Here is a 5,919-nt window from a genome sequence, read left to right as displayed (position 1 = left end):
TGCGGATATAGTCGTGTGGGCTGATGAAAAGATTATATCTTTTAGATTCTATGCTTTTTTCAATTCTATCCTTTTTTCGGATTCCCCCCCCCCCAGTTTTTGTTATTTTTATTATTAATTTTCTTTTCCCCCCTTTTTTCATTAATCTGTAATTTTCCTTTGTTTTATCTTCATTTTGAACAATATATATATATATATATATCTGTGTGTGTGTGTGTGTGTGCGTGTGCGTAATTAAAAGGTTAGGTGAAGCAGGTATTAAAGGTAGTCGCTGCATAACTTCAATCAATTTCCAATAATAATATGCATATCATAAATTCATCAAATCCCAGCGAATGCTGGTCTTTCCGAATTATGCTTCCTGCTAGTGACGACCACAGATCTGAGCACAGAAAATATCCACAGTGGTTGCCGAATCATGGTGTTATAAGCTGGCCTGAATGTGGGGCTAACCATCTCGCATGGTTTTGGTTTTCCTCATCATGTAGCGTAACTCAATTAAGGTCATCAAATAGTTCCACATGGAGGCTAGTTTATCCCTTAGTATGATTCATGATTTCCTCTGTCTTCTGGGTTGGTTTCAAAATTACAGGGCAATGGAGTACATTGATAGTCGTAAACCCAAAAATGGGTCTGTGGTTCAATGCTGGTGATAAAATATTAAAATATAAAAATTGAAGTTAATTTATAAAGTTAAAACATTTTTATGTTCTCAGGGCTTTTAAATAATTTATAATGAAGAATTTCAATATTTTTTTATCAATTGCAATATATATATATATATATATATATATATATACATGACCCTCCCTTTGGATACGCCTCTGGATATTAGTTAATAAAAGTTCTAATGAAAAAGGATGTGAAAGGAGAAGATTCATAAAATGAAAGACTGTCATAACACAGAAAATGTGATGCCATAACTATAAAAGTGATTATTTTGGATCGCCTAATAAAGCATAAAATGAAACTACCATTCTAATTAATGTATAAACGTTTTCATAAACTCCGATGTCAAAACTAAATGTCAAGGATGTACAGTCTGTCCAATATTTTCACCATCGACTGGTTTGCTGACGTCATCCAATGACGTTTCTTCTGACGTCATCTCTCTGTCTAAAGGAATTTACTTAAAGAAATGATGGTGAGGTATTTTTTATTGATGTTGCAAAAAGATTTTAATTTTTTCTTCTTTTTTTGAAAACAATCAGTCACTATTGCGCATTTATATTTCAAAAGGCCTATCACAGTTTGCATTATTTACTGATTGCAAAATTTGTGCATGCTATTATTCGCGAAATCTTTCTTTTTTTTTGCATCAAGAAATAAAGTAAAATTGGTCGTTTTCGTAGAATCTTCTCTTTGTTATCAAGCAAATATGAATTTAACATTGCACTTGAGCTTGCATACGAAAAATAAATTTAAGTAACTTATTTTTCCAAAAATTAATATTTTTACAACTGATGATTATCAAAAAGATTAAATTCTGGCTAGCAATAAATTCTTTCCGAAAATTATAGCCTTTATAAAAAAATTCGGTTTCCAAAAAAAATAAATAATAATATTAATAATAAACTGTATCCAAAAATTATAGCTTGAAGGAATTTTTGTATTAAAATTAACAATTTTATTTATGAAAGCTATATAAAAATACACAACGTATAAAAATATATTATAACCTGAGTAAAAATAAGCAATCAATAAAAAAAAATTTGTTTCAAAAAATTTTTGTCTGCATAAAAAAATATATATATTAAATGCATAAACTGCATAAAAATAAATTGTTTCCGAAAATTATAGCCCGTAAAATGTTTTACATTTATACAAACATTACAATTTGAGAAATTAAAGAATACAGAAAATATTTAGTCTGCGTAAAAACGAGCATCAAATAATATATTAAACAGCACAAAAATTATAACATATGCATGTTACATAAACAATATACCATTTCCGAATTTTTGCATATATAGAAACAAAACAATTTGAGAAACTAAAAAGGGCAGAAAATATATAGTCTGCATAAAAACAAGTAGTGAATAAGAAAATAAACTGCACAAAAATTATAACATGTGTAAATATAAACAATATACTGCTTCCCAAAAAATTAAACTGCTTTAGAAAAATTAAACTGCTTCGAAAAATAATGCTTGTATAAATTTAACAATTAATTAAAAAATAATTAGCTGCATTAAAATGAATTGTTTCCAAAAATTACAGCTGGCATAAATTTCTTGCAAAAGAAAACAATACAATTTGCTTAATCGCTGTCTTTTACCAAGTATTAAAGATAATAAATTTGACAAGGAGTAAAACTGCTTTTAAATACTATTAAAACGCTTGTTGTGACTATTAACTGTAGCCTGTTTGAAGGAAGTGATAGGTATAAAAAGGTTCATTTCTACAATGAATTTCAAATAACGGCATTTTTTACACAAAAAATATAATTTTTAGCGGTAAGAGTGGGAAATGATTTATTATTAAATTTTTATTATACTGATCTCACGTTCGTCAACAGTTCGTCTCGTTCGAGTTCGAATTCAGCTGGTCGGACACTCCCCGTGTAGTAAATGGTGACTAGTGCACGTTAAATCTGTCGGGTCACAAAGTCCTTCATGTTCCCATAACAAAACCGTATTTCTGGGGGTGCTGAATTGGAGATTGGTCGCTCTTTGGTTCAGATTGAAATTACGATCTGTGGATGAATGAATGAACGTATGAATGGATCGGCCCTATGAACGGGTGCGGCAGTAGTCTAATTCTTGGCAATAGATGGCACCACTAGAACAATCGCACCCCTTGCCCTAATGGCTTACGACAGCAACAACATATAGAGGATCTATATTCCTCAGCAATATTGGAACGTATTTAGTAAAAATGATTTTAAAACATGCATAAATGTGTTGTTACGTTACTTTGTCATAATCTTATTTATCTTTAGTTAACGCGTTGTCTTCATTTAATGGCGCATTTATTTATGACTGCTATATGACATACGTATGTTTAAAAGTGAAAATTATCACCTTTTGTCCACTCGACTGCTGTAACAGCCCTAACGATAAATTTTTCTCTTCCTTAACAAACACGTTAACTGGAAATAATTTTGATTTTGAACTAATACTGACTAATTACCAAATAAATGTGTTAGTGCACTTCGTATTAACGATGTTCCTTTTTTATCAATTAAAATGTGCATAAACAGCTATAGCCATCATTTGCCTGTTGCAAAAATCGGACTGATTTAGCTGTCTTTGCGTCAACGTAGTAATCGGAGTTGTTTAAAATTATGTTCCGGAACTGTTATTAAACTTATTTCGGTAACTGAAAAAGGTTACAGATGGATGACTAATCAAGACAGAAACTAAATGTAGTAAGAGCTATAATAGGTAAATGATTATGTCAAATGAAGGAGTACACTTTTGAATGATGAAATTAAATTTGAATATAATTATAGAATATTGAATATAATTACATAAAATTATACTGAAATTAAATTTGGAATTGAAGCCTTACATAAATCTATCTCAGATGACCAAATCACAAGATAAATTATATCAAAGGATGTCTAATACCGCATGTAAGTTCTCTGACCCTACGTTTAAAAATGCTGCTAAATTGATTTGAATTTTCTAATCAATGAGTTTATTTATACAGTAATATCAGTCACATTAACTTTTATTGTTATAATTATTTATTTATATAAATAAATGTATTTTTATTATTGTTGAAATAGTATGATTTACTTATATTTATACAGGTTAATTGTACTTGTGGTATATTTATGCGAAAAACATTTTGAAATAATAATAAGTTGAAGTAATAATAAGAAATATTTAAATATTTTCCAAACCTCTTCTAAAATTGCATTCTTTGAAATAAATTCAATTCTAAATTAAAATGCATTCTTTTAAATAAAAATATGTATACTTTACAATTTAAATTTTCTTTGGTCAGTATTAAATAAAATAATAAAAAATAATAAATGCTTACATGAAGTTATATTTCACATGGAATTATCTTTGGATAAACGAATTTTATAATTGTGTGCAAAATTTGTTCATTTAGATAGGGCAAATTCAGACATTAACATTAAGTAAAATTAACATTAAAGGATCCATACTTTGGACTGCTCTTCTGACCATATTAATGGGACCATTGCGGCAACCACTATAATTTGGGGGTCAGAAATCTGAATCCGTCGAAGAAGAGGTGTGTTTAATTCAGAGAAAGTACGTTTTTGTGTCTGATTTCGTAACTTAAAGTATCATCTGCACTAAGTAATTAACATATTTGAGGTCATTCTCTGGAACCATTAAAATTGAGTCCTAGAATGTGAAGATCCGATCATTAGATCAAAAGTTATTCTGGGTGATCCGTTTTTATTTTGTGCACTGTACACCTTTTACATTGTTACCTGGAGTGATATGTATTTCCGATGTAATTTTTCATGCAATGTAATTGAATCATATAAATTTAAATTTGAAAGATTAAAATAAATATCTTTGGAATTATAAAAAATTTCTATATGGAATATAGAAATTTCTATTTATGAATAGTACTCTTTATGTATAAACAAAAAGAAGGCAACTTTGAAGTATTAGTATTCGATTAAACGAGAAAAAAATTAATAGGAAACAATACCTCATTTGACTTTATAGCGATTCGAGCGGTGTATGTAAGTGCAAGTACAAGATTGTACTTTTTGTACAAAAAAACTCTTATAACTATTTATCTATTTATTTTACCAATTGCTGTTTTATATCAATCAATTCAACGTAAAACAATACATCGAATACCTTATATGTTCAGACAGCTCCTACATAGGTATATCAGCATAGTATACTTTTTACATAGGCATGTAAAAAGTATACATAAGTACATGTCAAAAAAAGTACTTTTTATACATAAAAACCAATTTTGAATTATTAAATTGTGTATTCTCTTACTCGATATAAAGTGAAAAAATGGATTGGAAAGAATACCTTACTTGCTTGGATAACAATGTTAGTTGCGTAATTTGTACTTTTTCTAAAGAAAATCTTTATAACTTCTAAACTATTCGTCAGATAGTCTCAAGATTGATTTTATTCAATTTAGTATAGGAAATACATCGGAAACAATGCCTCAAGTAAATACAAAAAGTGAAATTATCATTATGAAGTCGTGTACTTCCCTAGTTATATAATTTGATCACATTTTTGTGAATTTATAATTTGAAGAATTGAAAAAGTTAAGAATTCGCCACGAAGAATTTGAAGAAGTTAAGAATTTCGCCATAAAAAGAAAAAAAAATGTGTTTCGCGGCAGAATGTACAGTTAAAAACAGTTTAAACGAATCTCTTTTTCTTTTATAATGGAAAAATATTTTGATCTTAAATATTTATTTAGAGTAGACTTTTCTTTTCTACGGACCGAATAACGTAGCTTTGTGCTTTATAAAAAACAAAAATTTCTAGAACAGAAAAGTATGAAAAATAAGTTTCCAAATCGTAACAAGATTTGGTAAGAAAAAATTAATTAATATAAAGCGCTAGACCTTTTGCCGTCATTCATAACAATGAATGTTAATTTTAAAAGTTAGTTGTAATTTAGAGAAATCATGACAGAATCAACAAAAGGTGCATTCTTTTTAAATGCAAAGTAGGAATTTTTAAAAATAGCAATGGAATTTTCTTTTGTAGGAAAGAAGGTAACTTTTCCGGTCGTCGGACACGCATTGCTTTATTAAAATAATAGGTTAAAATTGTGAGAGGAAAACGATGTTCGTTTTTCGCTTTTCCGTATTCATAATAGAAATAAATAAAATGTCTTCCGTAGCTTCATCTAGATTTGAACTCTGGAACTATCCTGTGTTCAGGAAATAAGACTTTAGACTCTAATAAACAACTAAAGAAAGCATTTATTTAAGTTAAACAAAAC

Source organism: Parasteatoda tepidariorum, chromosome X2 (genome assembly GCF_043381705.1).
Source record: "Parasteatoda tepidariorum isolate YZ-2023 chromosome X2, CAS_Ptep_4.0, whole genome shotgun sequence".
NCBI lineage: Eukaryota > Metazoa > Arthropoda > Arachnida > Araneae > Theridiidae > Parasteatoda > Parasteatoda tepidariorum.
Note: the sequence above shows the minus strand (reverse complement) of the source record.